Source organism: Lepidochelys kempii, chromosome 2 (assembly GCF_965140285.1).
Source record: "Lepidochelys kempii isolate rLepKem1 chromosome 2, rLepKem1.hap1, whole genome shotgun sequence".
Classification (NCBI taxonomy): domain Eukaryota; kingdom Metazoa; phylum Chordata; order Testudines; family Cheloniidae; genus Lepidochelys; species Lepidochelys kempii.
Window position 1 is genome coordinate 161,298,981 of NC_136381.1, and position 18,744 is coordinate 161,317,724.

At 40.2% G+C, this 18,744-nt stretch overlaps 1 protein-coding gene across 7 annotated transcripts in view; it reads left to right on the plus strand.

Moving 5' to 3' along the window:
• Positions 1-18,744, plus strand: part of EPB41L4B (erythrocyte membrane protein band 4.1 like 4B) — a 246,907-nt gene that overhangs the window by 51,322 nt on the left and 176,841 nt on the right. Inside the window, exon 2 of one of the 7 annotated variants that reach the window (XM_073332661.2) lies at positions 16,694-16,929. The exons of the other annotated variants lie outside the window; for them this stretch is intronic. The gene's annotated coding sequence lies outside the window, so the exon portion shown is untranslated. The remainder of the gene's footprint in view (positions 1-16,693; positions 16,930-18,744) is intronic. 7 annotated transcript variants of the gene reach the window in all.

Below are 18,744 nucleotides of genomic sequence, written 5' to 3' on the forward strand. Positions count from 1 at the left end.
GTACCCAGAAGCTGTCATGGAGGTCTCCGTAGTCAGTATCACTGTGGGAGGCGGGGTGCTGAATAAGAAAGGGTTTGTAGATTACCTGGAGGTTTCTCCACCAGTTGAAGCAAGTTAGAAAAGGAATCAAGGCTGTGAGGCAAGGGTCCATGTGGTGGTTTGGACAGTTGGTAGACAGACTGCAGGCTACACTTGGAGCTGGGGGTGTGATTCCTAGTTCAAGTAGCCATACTTGTGCTAGCTCTCATCGAGCTAGTGTTTTGCTAAAATAGGTGTGTAGCTGGGATAGCATGAGCAGCTGCATCACGGGTAGCTGCCCCATGTACAAACCCATCGGGATCCCATTGCCACCACTCACCGCTGCTGATGGTACCCCAGCTACACTACTGTTTTTAGCATGCTAGCTTGGTGAGAGCTAGCACATGTATGTCTATGGGAGCTGGAAATCACATGCCCAGCTCCAAATATATATGTCGCCTCAGACAGCCTTGGGGAGGGCAGAGTTCAAATCTGGCCAGAGGCACCGTATGTGTGCATGACACCAAGTAACCTAATAGTTTGAGAGAGTTTTTTATTGATGCAGGGTTTTTCATAAGGTTGATGATCAGAGATATGATGGTCTGAAGCCCGTCTGGAGGGAGGTATGGCTTTGCTAACTTAGAAACCAGAAGAACCTCCGCAAATTATATGCATTTGGCTGGAGTGAGGGACATGTAATTGATTCAGTCCTGAGGAGTGAAATAAGTTGAGAACAGTGGAGGGTGATGGAAACTTCCTGTGGGGATTTCCCTCTGAGAAGCCAGTCATCCAACTACAGTAGCAGGCAGCCACTATCACCAAGCATTTTGTGAATACGCTTGAGGCTGTAGACTGGCTGAAAGGTGTACTCTGTAGATATAGTGGTTGTGTGCCACTGTGAACCGCAGAGATTGTTTGTGGGCTGGACGAAATTGCTGTGTGAAAACAAGACCATGAAGACGGAAAGCCACAAATCAACCCTGAGCTTCTAGAGAGAGCTGATGGTGAAGGCTATTATCACTGCATTTGGTTTACCTATAAACTCTGAATCTGCACCTGGGGTCCATAAAGATTACTTTGGGAAGTGGAAACAGGAGATGAAGGAAACTTATGAACTTGAGTCAAAGCGTTCTCAGAAAGCTGCTACTTGTGGTAAGAACCACTGCAATCAGAAAGTGCATGGTGCTGTCCTCTTCCCGGTGATGGAGTACTTGTCTGCAGTCTTCAGAGAGAGAAGGGCCAGGCAAATTAAGAGCCTATTGGGAAGGTAAAATGTATGTAGCCCTTGACAGGAAAGGTGATAATCCAGTTTATAAAGTAAAAGCATAAAATGGAAAAGGAGGTGTGAGTGTTCTTCACCACCGTCTTTTACTTCCCTGTGACTTCTTACCCTTGCGTATAATGCTATGAATCACCACAGCAGAAGAAACAGAAACCAGACAAACTAGTGCAATAAAAGATGAAAATGAGGCAGGAATTTAGATCCCAGTAATTCTGATAGTGAGAGCGAATGACATGTGATGGTACTGGATATTGCCCGAGGTAGACACATTTTATTCACAGCTGGGAAACGAGAATGTTGTTGTTCCTGTAAACTTGGAAAACGATGTTGAAAGACATGAATGCCAAAACAAGAGCATGGAACCTGAAACTAGTGTTGCACAGATCACCAGAGTGATCTGTTGATGTGGTTGGCCATTTGACTAGGTAGAGAAGAATTCCGTGGACACACATGACATATGAATGTTTAGGGACACATGCTTAGCAGTGTTGAGATCTAGCTATTGGACTGGTGAATGCACTACGGGGTTCTCTTCACATGCTGTATCAAGTACCTTTTCCTGTACCTATGCTGCAGTCTGTCCAATACTAATGTGATATTTATAATCTGGATATTACTCTAAATCACATGTTTCATAGTTCTGGATAGTCTATTACATTCATTTAGTGGATTTTTTTTCTAAATGACTTGCCATATGCCCAGTGGCTTGAAGGTACATGGTTATAGCCTTGATCATAAAGGAACTGTTGTTTCATAAGATATGAGTATCTTTGGGAATTTAAACTGTTCAGGACTGGCTATTCTATTGGTTAGCAGAACTATACTTGCTACAGAAACTTCCTGTTTAATGCGAAGAGATGCAGAAGTTTCCATCATCAATATCAGACTTGGTGAAAAAGGAGAGAGACAAAAACTAATCTGAGAACAATTGTTTGAGTGTTTGGAACTTCTGGATGGCTGCTAATAAGTCCAGTAGGTGGACTGAATGTTTTATATTTTGTTTAACAGAAGTTTTGGGGAAACATTACATTGAGAAAGGGGGAATATAGTACTGAGAATATCATGGTTACGTTTATTGTTAGGATGATATTTACCTGCATCCTGGCCCTTTTAAGGATTTGGAGTTCTACTGAAAAGGTCCAAAGAAACACAATGGGGAAGCAGACAGTGGGCCCAAGAGGGAGGGCTCTCATGAGACTGAACTGGTATGGACCTTATGCAAACTTAACTTGTTTGAGGTTTTTGCATATCACCTTTAATAAATTCACAGTTTTTAAAACCGTCCCTGGTTGGGAAAGTGAGATCACCATTTTGAATATGAATTGGTATGTGAATTTATTTAGCTGCCTCAGATGCAGGATGGGATGCATTCCCTCCTCTCTTCTGGGGATGAGTAAGTAGCAGCCCTTCTTCCATGGCTCCTAGCTGAAGTAAGGAATTCACTTCATGAGGTGGGTCTCTGAAAAGGGACTGGGAAGGAAAGTGGGTGGGAAGCAAGCATTGTTAGGAATTATATGGGACTGAGAGGTGGCTGGGGCTGCTCTACCCTATATGTCCTCACGAGGCAGAGAGGGCACAAGGACATAGGGGATTGCACATGCAACCCCAAAAGATACTGCTGGTCAAAAGATTGGGATCTCACATGTATCAGATAAGTGTTCATGAAGAGTGGGATCCACCCAGACAAAAGTTTGAAGAAAAATAAATACAGGTCTCCTAGATAGACTAAGGGGAGTGGAGTGTGAACTGTTGGGATATGATCATCTCTGCAGCCCCAGCACTGTTGGATCACTAGGTCTCAGGGTGTCTTGAATAGTTAGGTACAATCTGAAGTTAAGGCAGTTAAACAAAAACCAGTTTCCTTTGTTCTGAACAAGGGGAAAATGAGCAGTTTTTTTGCCAGCAGCTGAAGTCTGTCTTGGCTACACCAGTATGTTTGTCAGTGTTTCTCTTTTGGTCTCAGGATGTTGCCTGACATATTCCACAACTCAGAGATCCAGCTTCTGCTTTTATCCTTTTAATGAGGGATCATATCCAGCAGTGGACCTTGTCTTAGGTTTGGCCTACACTTAAAGGTTATGTTGACTTAACTTTGAAAAAAGTCACACCTCTGACTGACATTGCTATGCTGACAAAAACCTCAGTGTAGATGCAGCTATGTTGACAGAAAAGCCCTTCTGTCAATGTAGCTACCATTGTTTAGAAAGGTGGTGGTCTTGGTGGTGGTCTTAACTGATGGGGAAAAACGCCTATTGGTGTAAGTTGCCTCTGTGCTTCAGGACTCTGCTGGCATAGCTCCATAGTGTAGACATACTCTTACTCCTTCAGTCTAGTCTCTGTGGTGAAGACACACATGTGTCAGTGTAACCATGCAAGAAAGAGCTATAGTTTGTTAGGCTCAATGAAAATATCTTCTCAATATACAATGATGGTTCAAAAAACAAGTAAGGAGCGTTTTAGGCTCTAAAAAGAATAGGACAGGAAACAAAACTGAAAAATTCAGCTGGCGCACATGCATATTATGTTGTAAGCTGCCCAATATCCATCCACTTTGGATAGCTGAAGTCCCAAGATTGCTTGCTTTTAACACCAAGATGGATGATGATATGCCAGCAGATTAATTTGCTTACATTTCCTTAATTCAAAGGAAATGCCATGGGAAAAATGCCGCAAAAAGATAATTTCCATATTGGATTTGAGTAAGCACTATCCTTTATTTCAGTATGCAACTGATAATATAGATCAATAATTGTTTTGTAAGTTCCACTTTGAAGAAATGGAGAGAACTATTAGAGGTAGCTGAACAAATGACAGACCCCTCCAGTATCCTGAAATATAACCTGGTTTCCAAAGTTCTGGCAGATTTTATTTATAAAATCGTATGTTTTCATAAGACGATCTCTATAATTATAAATTTAGTCACTGTATATATTTTTGATAAATACCGAAGACTGGTACTGTATAAAGACATTCAAAGGCATTCAATTCCAATGCTATATAGGAGTTGGAAATCAGTGGATGATTTGGCTGTCTGAGTTCGGATTATCAGTTCAGTTTCATGTCTGAAGTGTTTTCCTCATAAGTGCTTCTAACAATATGAACTAAAAGCATATACTTCCTTTTTTTTTAATTTAGCCTGTGTATAGTCGTCTAGCCAAGGAATGGCATCTTCAGTGGCGTAATGCAGTTCTTCTAGGCCACCGCTGAACCTAGTCAGCAGACATTCATCAACAACTTGCATCATTGTCTGCATTATGTCACAGCTTCCCAAAGGGCTGTCACAAAGGCCCCAGCAATACTGGTTGGCTGCACAGAGATCTTGCCCAGTCCGGAACCTGTTCAACAGAGACCATTGACGACGGAGCAGGTCAAAACCAGGCATGCAGATTGTGGGGTCGGCGACAAGGAACGAGTTGGGGATTGTAACGGAAATCCATTCCTCTCGCCAGAGTATTTCTGCCCTAACATTCCTGGTGTGGCGGATGAGACCATAATGGGCGACATGATGGCAAATGTGCAGCTGGTGGTTTAAAAAGGTCATTGTGCAGTGGCAGGCTTGAGCTGACGCATACTTTCTCCAGTAACTTGCCAGTGGCAACCTCTCATCTGATATGAGGAGAAACAATCTTGTTCAGAACTGGAAGCCATGGGAGCGAAGTTGAGTGCAGGGTGCCGGAAATGATGCGCATGGCGGCAGGTAACCACGTATCCATCAGTTTGGTGTGTGACGATCGACTCCATATTGGTGCACAGTACTTCACCACTGAATACGAGGTGACAAGAGCTGACGTCTGCAGAGTTGGAGCACGGGCACCCCATGACGAACCTTCCAGTTTGCTAAGGGGATTGTTGCGTGTCTTATCTGTAGCTGCCGTCTTCTTCAGGTGTGCATGGTAACTCAGTGTGTGATCTAAGGTCACACCTAGATAGACCAGTTCTACTTCATGCTTCACCTTCTGACCATTAAGATAAACATTCAGTTCTTGGGTTGGGCTAGCATGATGAAGATGGAACAAACTGGAGACTGTTTTTATGACGCTTGGCTAGAGGTGTCAAGTCTTACAGTAGCCAGCTAACTTTACCATGGCCCAGTTTAAAGTGGCATCAAGCTCGTGAAATGTCCGGGCCGTGACTCTGTTGTTGGCAGGTCATTGATGTAAAGGTTGAACAGGGTTGAAAAAAGCACAAAGCCCTGGGGTAATCCATTTCTCTGTCATCTCCAAGCACTTGTCTTCTCCTCCATATGGAATCTGAACTGCCTATCATGGAGGAACAGTTCAGCAATGCCTGTAACGCAAGGTAGTAGGACTCCGATACCTTCACAAGCAGGCCAGTGTGCATAACGTATCATATGCCGCTGTTAGGTCAATGAAAACAGCGCCTGTTTTTGTTTCTCTGGAAGCCATTTTTAACAAATGTGGTCAGTGCGAGTACTTGGTTGCATGTGCTACGGTCTTGGTGAAAGCGGGTTTGGTCAGGGCTGAAAATTCTCTCCATGTCGGGTAATATACGCTGTAGAACTAAGCACTCCAGTGCCGTGAAGCACACTGACAGTAATGATATGGGACGATAGCTTGATGCTTGACTTGGGTCCTTTCCAGGCTTTAGGAGGCCAATGACTTTTGCAGTGTGCCATATCTTTGGTAGCCTGCCTTCACTGATGACCGTAATGAAGAATTTCACATGCCAAAGCCACGCATGGGGGCCAAGGTTTTTCAGGAATTCTGGAGATATGTTGTCATAGCACACAGCTGTTGCACACTTGATGCTACCCAAGTGTCTGTTCCAGCTCTGTTACCGTGAATGGTTCTGGGCAGCTTCTGATCTGGTGTACACGTTTAAACATACTCCATTCGTTCCTCACTTGTCTTCGCATCTGTTTCTCCAAAGGTGCTCTGGCCACTTTAAATAGGTGTCCGGCTACCTGGTTGGGTGTCACTGTGGGTCGGCAGAGTGCAGGTGGCTGCTGCATTGCTCCAAGGCGTCGGAGCAGACTCCAACACTTGCGGCTGGAGCGGGTAAAGCTCATCCTCTCGGTCTCCTCCCATCTGGCTCGGCGATCAGTGTCCACTGATTCCTTAAACACTGGGAATAAAACCAACTCTGTCGACCTGATTCTGTTCCCACTGACTTCCCTTGTCTAAAAATTGGCACTTATGCTAAGTGGATAATATAAAAAGCAGCATTGTAGCCACTGGCTTTTTTAAAAAAAAAATTCTCCATTTTCTTTGGAAAAATTACTATGCTAATTCTTTAAAACACTCTTTAAAAAAATAACAAACACCCTAAAAGAAGTAACTTTGCTAAAGTTAGTAATGATAGCAGACCTGGAATTTGAAACACTGTACAATAATAATTTCTTCTTTTTCTTATCCGTATGGAACTAGGGTTGCCTGTCCAGGTTTTCCCAAGATCGTCCCTTTTTTGAGAGAGTTATCTTAGGAAATCTTTAAATGTGCTCGGTTCACACTGCCAACTGTCCAGTTTGATGGTTCAGCATCATCTTATGTATGCCAGGTTTTTGTACCTTACAAGTGGCAACCCTGTGTACTCCCAGAATGCTCTATTTCAGAAGGAGGATTTCATGGTCGTCTCCAATTTCTTTTAAAATGTGTTTAATTCCATCACTTGCCCTTTTATTTTTGTGCAATTTGTTGTGAATTTTTGAAGACCCTCTTTGAGATATCAGTCTATAATAAAATTATCATGTAATCACATTTTTTGTACAGTCTGTGAAGAAATACACTAATATTGTCTACTTATCTTGTCTGAGCATGAATCTGTTTGTAATATTTTTCAGTATACATTGGTTAATTACAGAGCATAGTTTCAATATTCTTAAATACTGGCAGAACTCCATTGTGAAGAATCTTTATTTATTAATAATAGAGCTTGTGATTTGGAACCATTAACTTGTGCACAGACTGTATCTAGCCAATGAAGTCACATTCTTCTTGCAATTACCCTCCAGTTTCTCTTATTCTTTCACTCACTTGTCATATCTCATCATAAATTAGGGCAAGGAACCTGTCTTGTGCTTATATAACACTTTGCACAATGGGGCCCTCATTCTAATTAGAACTTCTGGGAAGTACCTCAACAGGATTAAAAATCGGCATAGAATTCTAAAGGAAATTAACAAAAGATCTCTAGTGATACAAGTATGACAGTTGAATCCAAAGGTGCAAAACAAAAAATGAAATCCCTCCCACCTCACCCCCCAAAAAACCCAACCCTGTTGCTTTGGGTTAGAGATTTTAATCCAAATTATAGAGATAACCAGCAATTATTATACTGATATTTGCTAACACAAGCATATAGTTCAATGCCAACAATTGCTTTTGAGTATCTATTTTCTTACCTTCCTAACTAGAAGAGATTAGTGGTCCTCTGTAAAAAGATATAGGAAGTTAACATTTCATGTGCCTCTTTATACCATATGTGAAGTGCTGTTCAGTTTTCCCACTAGACCTTAGAAGAGGCAAAGAATCTTTCCCAACAGGGATGCATGTAAGATTTTGACTGTAAACATCTCCTTTCCTTCAGCTGCCTCTTCAAGCAATCTGGGTAAGTCTATCCTCCATAATCAGTAGTCAACAAAGGCAATCTGTTGGTTGATGAAGCTCACCATTTTAGATCTTGTGTTCAGATTTGTGTTTTGTCACCAAGAAAGCTTCCCCTACATTGTTTTAAGTGTTGCTTCCTGATAATTCATCTGCTGTTTTAGAAAGGAGTTTTATCACCTTGCAGACTACTAGACCTTTGGGCAAAAGTCATGAAAAATATAGCTCTCAGCAAACATACTCAATAACAGCATGATGGCCCAACGAAAGTTGGAAGGAAAGGAGGAGCCATTCTCCACATTAAGGTGGTGATTATAAAGTTCTGCATTTTAAGAAAGTGGAAAAAAAAAAAAGAAACACCCAATTGTTAACAACATAATTTAGTTGTTTGCTTTCTTTTGGTGTCATCTTGGTCTTTCCCAAGTGAACACTTCAGCCAGGAAAATTAAAAAGGTAGTGAGCCAATATACTGTATGAACGGTATCAGCAGAATGTTAGTGATGTATGTGACATGGTAGCTAGCATTCATATTGACCAGGTGACTTTTCAGAAAAGCTGCTCCAATTCCCAGTCCTTCCACAGTTACAATTGCAACTAAATTAGTTGGCAAACTGTTTCAAACATATATGTATGGTGGGGGGGACACCCTGACAATCTTAGGTTGATTTGCCCTGGTATCTGGCAGCAAACTGAGAACACGTTATTTTTCTGTCAAGACAAGTGTGAACAGGCAAACTGAATGTCTAAAAGAGGAATGGATATACTGCACTGTACTGTTTGTAATGTTCCTTCCAACCATTATAAACAAATTATAAACTATACAGGTTTTCAAAAAAATAATTCAAATCTCTGCCTATAATATAGAAAGAGAAGATTTCACTTTTATTCACAAAGAAGTGAGTAATTGGAATCATCCTAGACACTTAGTATGCAATTGTTATAAGCTGTTTAGTTTCTAACTTCAGCATTTTGCTATTAATCTTTTCATGTGTTAAGCATTAACATTCCATTTTACTAAATCCAAATATCACTAAGGTTATAAAATCAGTTTAACTCGCCCCTTGACTTATTTATTATTAAGTTTGCATGATTTAAACTTACCTACCAGATTGCCCAAAACTGAATAACTGGCTCCTACATGGTTAAATGAAAAATGCACTGAAGCACCAAAATTCTTAGCAGCACTGAAGTCTCACCTACTGTTGGCAAATAAAGCAAGCATTATGCAAGCAGTCAAGTCTCCATGGAAACAAGTTTACGACAATTCACATATTTTTCTGCATCCAATCAAAACAAATAGAAAAGTCTTTTGTTACCTCAGAAAGTATTGTCTAAAATTACATTTTGTAGTCTCATTTTGCCAATCCCATACACCTCCCTTTAATTTCCAGAGGGGACTTAAGTCAGTAATAAGGTATGTTGTGCCTTTCGCGTAGATGAAATTAACTTCTAATTGTTTAGTTTGGGATGGAACTCAGAGCCATAAATACAGGTTCTACCAAAAAAAAGTAAAATGAGCAAGGTAGATATTTAGGAAGAATTGAAATTATAGCCCTCCTTCCAGTGTCATCAGACAAGGGCCAAAAGTGTGCTTGGTGTCATATCACACACACTAGAGCGTAGGTCTTGCTGTGAGGAACTTACAGCGCAAGATGGATACAACCTAAAATGGTACAGAAATAGTAGACAGTATGTTTTTGGAAACTGAAAGGATGGAATCACTGTATTTATTATAATAATTATTGATTTGCTCCTTGTGGGTCTTTGAAAGAAGCAAGGCTCTAGGTTGGTTTTAAATTAGAATTGCTAGGGGCTTGTCGCCCCAGAATTAGGAGGATATTTCATGTATAGAGGGTAGCATGGAAAAGGGTACAGAGACAATTGTGGTGAAAGAATCAGAAGAACTGGGGCAGTAAGACAAGTATCACAGGTAGAGCTATGGATGTTGCCACAGTAATTAACAAGGCCTGAGCTGATCTGCAGTTATATTGGGCCTTGAAGGCATGGACATAAAATTTAAACTTGATGCAACAAATTAGGAAGGGTAACTAGAATGACAGGTGAAGAAGATCATTTTAGCAACCACTTTTTTGATGGAGGGGATCACTGTTGGTAATAGGGACACGAGGGGAAAAGGTTGCAGTGGTTAAGTGGGAGATTATCAGGGTTTTAAATGTTTAGACAGATTAGAAAGTTTAGATCTCCTATGTATTGTGGACGGATAAGTGGGAAGGTCTAGAAAATGACATGTGGTGCTAAGAGAAACGTAGAATGGGGAATGTGTGGGAGAAGAATCTATCCGTCTTTACTGACTAGCAAAACTAAGGACAGCGTTCTGCTCTGAAAAGAAACTTTGTAAACAATTGAGACTTCTTATTGGATAGATCTCTTTTTTTATCTTCAAAGGTATATCTGCTGACTTCGGTGACTAGAAGTTTTTTGTTCTTTTGTTTTGTTAACTCCAGCTAGCTCTACAAAGCCAACACAGCTAAGTGGGAATAAGCTGGATTGTGTTCCGTCTTTTGAATAAACAGTATTGTTTATTAAGTTCCAATCAGTTATATCTGTGCAAAACCAGTGATGGCAATTCAGGTTACACAGGTGTCCTTGAGAGCAAAAATAAGAATTAAATCTGCGTTCTAATTTACCTTGAAAAACCTTTTAATAAGGATAGTGATGCACAAGGAGGAAAAAATCCAACTTCACTCAGATTCTAGGATGAGTTTGAGGAGTTGGCAGTTGGGGGCGGGGGAGTGGATACGTGTTTTTACTTTTAAACTAGATTTCTAGAAGTACAGGGCTGTAAGGGATCACAAGAGGTCATCAAGTCCAGCCACCAGCTCTGAAGCAGGACCAAGTAAACCTAGACTATCCCTCACAGGTGTTTGTCCAAAATGTTCTTAAAAATCTCCATTAATGGGGATCCCAAGACCTCTCTCTTGGAAGCTACTCCAGAACTTAACTACCCTTATAATTTTTGAGAGTTTTAATTAATATCTAACCTAAATCTCCCTTGCTGCAGATTAAGCCCATTATTTCTTGTCCTACCTCAGTGAACATGGAGAGCAATTGATCATCATCCTCTTTATGACAACGATGTAACATATTTAAACACTGTTAACAGGTTCTCCCCCCGCCCCCACTGTCTTTTTTCAGGACTAAACATGCCCAGTTTTTTTAACCTTTCTTCATAGGTCAGGATTTATAAAGCTGTTATTTTTGTTCTTCTCCTCTGGACTCTTCAGTTTGTCTGCATCTTTCTTAAAGTGTAGTACCTAAACTGAACCCAGTACCCCACCTGAGGCCTCACCCATGCGAAGTACAGCAGAACAGTTACCTTCAGTGTCTTACATATGACACTACTGTTAATACATCCCGATTGTGAAGGCCAAAGGTATAACTGGGTTAAAAAAAGAATGATATAAATTCATGAAGGATAGGTCCATCAATGACTATTAGCCAAGATGGTCAGGGGCGCAAGCTCATGCTGTGAATGTACCTAAATCTTTGACTGCCAGAAGCTGGGACTGGATGACGGGGGATGGATCACTTGATAAATTGCCTTGTTTGCTTCATTCTCTCTGAAGCATCTGGCACTGATCACTGTGGGAATACAGAATGCTCGGGTAGATGGGCCATTGGTCTGACTCACTATGGCCCTTCTTAGGTTCTTATTACCTTTTTTTTTTTTGCAACTGCATCACATTATTGACTCATATTGAATTAGTGATCCACTATAACCCCAAATCATTTTCAGCAGTACTATTGTCTAGGCAGTTATTCCCCGTTTTGTAGTTGTACATTTGGTTTTTTTCTTTGAGTGCAGTACTTTGTGATTATCTTGATTTAATTTCCTCTTGTTGATTTCAAACAAATTCTCTTAATTTGTCAAGGTTTGTCAATATTTTTTTGATTCTGTGACCTGTGGATTAACAATGTGGTCCCTGCTCTTCCCATATTACGTTAGATCAGGCTCTCCACTCTGCCTGACATGCTTCATAAATTACTTGGGCTGTCAAACGATTAAAAAAATTAATTGCGATTAATGACACTGTTAATAATACCATTTATTTAAATATTTTTGGATGTTTTCTACATTTTCAAATACACTGATTTCAGTTACAACACAGAATACAAAGTGTACAGTGCTTACTTTGTATTTAGTTTTATTACAAATATTTGTAAAAAACAAAAGAAATAGTATTTTTCACTTCCCCCATTACAAGTACCGTAGTCCAATCTCTTTATCATGAAAATTGAACTTATAAAAGTAGAATTATGTACCAAAAAAACTGCATTCAAAAATAAAACAATCTAAAACTTTAGAACCTACATGTCCAGTGAGTCCTACTCCTTGCTCATCCAATCGCTCAGACAGACAGGTTTGTTTACATTTGCAGGAGATAATGCTTCACACTTCTTATTTACAATGTCACCTGAAAGTGAGCCCGGGTGTTCATGTGGCACTGTTGTAGTCGGCATTGCAAGATATTTACGTGCCAGATGCTTTAAAGATTCACATGTCCCTTCATGCTTCAACCACCATTCCAGAGGACATGCATCCATGCTGATAGATCCTGCTCGATAACGATCCAAAGCAATGAGGACCGATGCATGTTCATGTTCATCTGAGTCAGATGCAACCAGCAGAAGGTTGATTTTCTTTTTTGTTGGTTCGGGTTCTGTAGTTTCCACATTGGAGTATTGCTCTTTTAAGACTTCTGAAAGCATGCTCTACGCCTGGTCCCTCTCAGATTTTGGAAGGTAATTCAGATTCTTAAACCTTGGGTGGAGTGCTGTAGCTATCTTGAAAAATCTCACATTGATGCCATCGTTGAGTTTGTCAGATCTGCCATGAAAGTGTTCTTAAAATGAACAACGTGTGCTGGGTCATCATCTGAGACAGCTGTAACATGAAATATATGGCAGAATGCCAGTAAAACAGAGCAGGAAACATACAATTCTGCCCCAGGGAGTTCAATCACAAATTTATTATTTTATTATTTCTTAACGAGCATCATCAGCATGGAAACATGTCCTCTGGAATGGTGGCCAAAGCATTAAGGGGCATATAAATGTTTAGCATGTCTGGCATGTAAATACCTTGCAATGCCAGCTACAAAAGTGCCATGCGACGCCTGTTTTCACTTTCAGGTGACAGGCATTAAGAAGCGGGCAGCATTATCTCCCATAAATGTAAAAAAAACCTCTTGTCTGAGCGATTGGCTGAACAAGAAGTAGGACTGGGTGAATTTAAGGGGGGAGAGATAGCTCAGTGTTTTGAGCATTGGCCTGCTAAACCCAGGGTTCTGAGTTCAATCCTTCAGGGGGCCATTTAGGGTTCTGGGGCAAAAATTGGAGATTGGTCCTGCTTTGAGCAAGGGGTTGGACTAGATGAATTCCTGAAGTCCCTTCCAACCCTGATATTCTATTATTCTATTACTTGTAGGCTCTGAAGCTTTACACTGCTTTGTTTTTGAGTGCAGTTATGTAACAAACAAACAAAATTCTACATTTGAAAGTTGAGCTTTCAAGATAGAGTTTGCACTACATTCACTTGTCTGAGGTGAATTGAAAAATACTATTTGTTTTATTTATATTATTATTTTATTACAAATATTTGCATTGTAAAAATGATGAAGTGAGCACTGTGCATGTTGTATTCTGTGTTGCAATTGAAATCAATATATTTGAAAAAGTAGAAAAACATGCTAAAATATTGAATACATTTCAGTTGGTATTCTGTTGTTTAACAGTGCGATTAAAACGGTGATTAATTGCTTTAATTGCAATTACTTTTTTGGGTTAATTGCGTGAGTTCACTGCAATTAATCGACAGCCCTATGAATTACCTTCTCTGGACAGCAGATGAGTATTTTTGTCTCTGTTTCACACATGGTGTCAAATATTTGCATAGGTAAGATTATTTGAGTACATCAGCTAAAAGTAAATTATTTATCCAATCTGAGAATATTTATTTAAATAACTTGTTGTCAAGGCACTGTAAAAAGATACTGTGTGAATTCTGAGTGTGTGCAGCTATGATTCATCTGTTGCTATTAGCAACAGCTAATAGTAACAATACAAACCATTTGCAGTTTATTCTGAAAGTATGGTGTGCTATTATCTTTTCTGTTGTTTAAATCTTAGGTGTTTACCAACTAGTTCGTTCTTTATAAATAAGGCAGTCAAGTTTTACATATGAGACTTAGATTTCAGCATATATACTATATTATTTACAAACCAATGCGGGTGGGGGAGGAGGAATTTGTAGTATTCCTAGTCTCTTATAAGTATGGCATAAACATTGCTCATTAGTGACTTGGTCAGATATTGTATATAGTAAACTCAGCACTTAGTCATGTTGATGTGTTGGAAGAGTCCGGGCCAGGGTGAGTTTATCCACATCTTTATTCGGGCATTTGCTTTAACACCCCTCCATATCCGCTCCCTCAGTATGTTACACCTGGGCTGTGGAAATTAAACTCTTAATCATGCAGCTGAAAAGACAGTGGAGTTCCATAAGTGTAACTGAGGACTGAATTCAGCTGCAGAACCTTTATTTCTGGCAATGATGCCCATAAAGAAAACAATCCAACTTTAGTCTCAGATCTCAGATCGAGTCTGAAGGCCAGGTAGACACCTCTCTTTATTTCTAACATATTTTGAAATTGAAAGACCATAAACAGCTGATTCTGTAATGCCATGCTTCATCGCTTTTCCGAGCACTTTTGAAAGCACTTCATTGTTGCATTAGGACTGTTGTTTTACATTTAGTTCAATATTTAGTTGAAATACTAGGGATTTTAGGGAACTGTCTGTGCTTTTGTGTTCACTTTCATTATAATAACTGAAATTAGTACAGGAAAAATTGTCCCTTAGTGGGTTTTGATTTGGCAGTTATAGGCAGAGTTCTTTGTTGCTTTTAATCCCTATGGGGTTGCAGCCTTTGACTCTCAGTGATGATGCAGCTTGTATCCAGCCCATTGGGGGGGGGGGGAGTGTTAAAAGTGCCATTATTAGGGGACTGTAGCCTTCTTAATAAATACAGTACCAGGCTCCAAAAGAGCCTCATCTTGTTAATTGGTTTTGGAGATGGACTTTTTCAATGCATGTAGCATACTTTCATATTACTGTACAGAGAGAAAAGAGTGATAGGGATTTTTCTGTCCATCAGTCCACGGTACAACAAGCCTTGCTTGACTAGAAGAGTGAGTTGTCAGTCCATGCCATGATCCAGTAGCTCCACTGTGCATAGCCTCCTGGGCCAATCAAGAGGCGCTAGATTTACCTGAGAACTGGTCTTTGCTATCTTCCTCAGGACCCTTCCTATGTCAAGATGAACTCCCTGGAGTTGATAGTGTCAACCCCAGTAACGCTCTATTTGAACAGATATCATCAGCTTGAAATCTTGCCAGTTTAAAAATAGTTAAAAATTGTTTCAGGTTATACATTTTTTCTTTAGCCGCATGCTAATTTACTGTAGCTTTAGAAACATTTCTCCCTTGTTGCTGTGTGATGACTCCTCAAACAATGGGAGAAACTGGGAAAAATACAGGGGAAAAATAGTGAAGTCAGTTTTCCACAAAGTGTTTCCAAATGGACAAAGACACATTTTGTCTCTAATCTGTTCAGTAATCTTGGATTGGACCTGTGACAATGTGAATAAAAGAAAATTCCACAGTCTGTGATATTTGATAGAGAATCAGTTTAAAGGAGTAGATGCAAGCTATGGAATCAAAATTTTAAATTAACAGTTTAATTTCTATAACTCGTTGCATTGGAGCAAGATGATAAAAAATATCAACTGGTGTTCATCTAATATACCTTATGGGGGAACAGTCTGCCATCTGTTTTGTTCTGTAGTATCCCCTTTCTGTTTTTATTTTTCTTCTAAAATATCTCCTTACAGATTCTGATCAAAATATTTCTGCACACTTTTCAGCTATGTGCAGTACTGTCAAAGGCCTTGCTCAAATAATTTACATTCTCCACATTTTCCTTATGTTCAGTCTGTCACAGAAATGAAAAAAGAATTGTTATTTGGAATTATCTGTGTTTCAGAAACCCGTCTTGACTGTAACTCAGTAGGCTCCATGTGTCAGTATATAAATTCTTAAATATTTTAACATATATGTAAATATGTAGCAGAGGCTATAAGAGTCCTTTGTTTCATTTTGCAAAAGATTCTTTTTACCACTCCTGAGTCCCTCACCTGTTTTCATAAGATGTATCACTCGTGCTTTCAGGAGTATCATAAGGGTTAGTTTCAATGCTGTAGGATGGCAGCATCTTCTTCAAATCAATATGTAAATTTGACATAGATAGACCTTAATTATTTCTTGAATTTGACACCAAGTCTGCCTTGCTTCCTATGTCATTCTTTAATGAATAGTGAGGAAGTTAAAAGGCAGAAACATGAGTTTTTTTATTTAATTCTTTTAGTATACCTAGACCTTTCATTGATTTCTCCTTATTGATCAATAATTTCATCTGAGTGAGAGGGCTTCCCTCAGAATTTCCTGTATTCTGATGCTTTTAAATATGTCTACAGACCTTCATATTAGTCACATGGTTTTTAGTATGGTAATCGTCATCATTATAGTTAAAAAAATTGTTAGACAAGGAGTAAACTTTCCTTATCCGCACTTAGCTAATAAGCAGTGTGTTAATCTGTGCACTGTAGAGTCTGCATAAAAATACTAATGTCTCCCTACTTTTCAGAAAAGTAAGTGAATAAAATATGTTGTGTGGTACATTATTCTTGGTTTTCTGGTGTATCTGCTGATTCATAAAATGTAGTAATTTACAGTGGGTTTCTCTGGTGTAGGTACGGACCTTTCAGGACCTATTGATCTAGGTTTTCCTTGCAAATTGACGCAGGATACAATCTGAAAGGGAAAGCTTTGGCTGGAAGGGACCTGCCTTTGTACACAAGGAGAAAAGACTGCACCCAGTTCGCAGGATGTCACGTAAAGCAGGCAGTATGGTAGTTGTGCTGGCTGCTGCTGTTGATGCTCTGGAAAGATCAGCTCTCCATGCTCACAAAGGTTCCATCAAAGGCATGTATGTACAGCTTATTTTACTACTTCAGATTGCGTTTTTCATGTCTAAACAGCCAGGAGCTGACACTCTGGTGTAAGCTTGTTGGCTAGCGGAGAATAAATCAGTAGGCCTGTTCTTTCCTTGTTAGAATTGTCTGCCTTGTAAGATGGATTTTTGGAGCTAGAATCTGCCATACTCACCTAGGCATTAGTGCATATTTGAGATTCTATGTACAGGTAATGCTATAAACTCAGCACATGCTCACTGGTTCCTAAACTTCCTCATGTATCTGTTTGTCCTTTCTTTTTAATGCTCTCATCTTGAGAAGGTGTTCCTTAGTTTAAGGTGCTCAGCAGCTTAAAAGATCTTGTTCTATACATGAGTGTGGGGATAGCAATTACATATGGTTTAAAAAAAAGATGAAAATGGTTTTGTAAGAGCTACTCTTGTTGTTTACCAATGCTAGCATAGGCATGTGCATGTTAGGTAATGCTTATAGTGCTTTTAGCAATAAAATGCTATATGCTTTTAAAAAATCTATATTTTGCATTTCTGGCATTTTCACATTAAGAGAGGTACGCAAGCCACAGTTTTGGTCACTGTGAGGTGCCGTCCTGGAATGGAGAGGTGGTCCTCTGAGCAGGCTGTACTAGGTAAATTAAGTTACTTGAGCACAGATACTTTCTAATCTGTCATGATGGAAAGGGAGGGGTAATTTGACCTTATTTATATATACAAAGATAGACCAAAAGATTCCTTTAATGGGTTTAGAGTTTGTTTAAACAAGAAAGTTTTAGCAGTTATCCTGGTATAGTTACACCACTGTAGTTTTTTCCAGTGCAATTTCCCATGTGTACACTCTTATTCTGCTTATTCTTTTTTTGGTTTAGCTTAAATGCATTCCAAAATGACATAAACTAAACTGAAAAAAAAAAAACATTCATATATCAGAATAGAAGTGTCCATAGGAGAATTGAATTCATACCTGTACAGTAGAACCTCAGAGTTACAAACTGACTAGTCAACCACACACCTCATTTGGAACAGGAAATACACAATCATGCAACAGCAGAGGCGAAAAAAAGCACAGTACTATGTTAAATGTAAACTACTGAAAAAAGGGAAAGCAGCATTTTTCTTCTGCATAGGAAAGTTTCAAAGCTGTATTAAGTCAATGTTCAGCTGTAAACTTTTGAAAGAACACTGTTTTGTTGCGAAGATTTCAGAGTTATGAATAACCTCCATTCCCAAGGTGCTCATAACTCTGAGGTTCTACTGTATAACTATAGTATAATGGTTTCAATTGACACCTTAGCTTGTGTAAGCAAGTCCATTGTGCAGTTTGCAAGGTTCCCCTGCTCACTAGGGTTGCCAACTTTCTAATTGCACAAAACCGAACACCCCTTCCCTGAGGTTCTGCCCCTTATACAAGGCCCCACTCCCTCCATTCCCCTTCCCTCCGTTGCTCGCTCTCCCCACCCTCACTCACTTTCACTGGGCTGGGGCAGGGGATTGGGGTGCAGGAGGGAGGTGAGGGCTCCAGTTGGGGGTGCAGGCTCTGTGGTGGGGCCAGGGATGAGGGTTGCAGGGTGTGGGATAGGGCTCTGGGCTGGGGCCAAGGGGTCCGGAGTGTAGGAGGGGGTGCGGGCTCCAGCTGGGGGTGTGGGCTTCTGGGGAGGGGACCGGGATGAGGTGCTTGGGGGGTCGGAGTGGTTGGGGGATAGGAATGGTACAGGCTCTGGGAGGGAGTTTGGGTGTGGAAGGGGGCTGCAGGCTGGTTCAGGGGGTTAGGGTGTGGGAGAGGGTTCAGGGTGTGGGGTCCCAGGAAGCGGATGC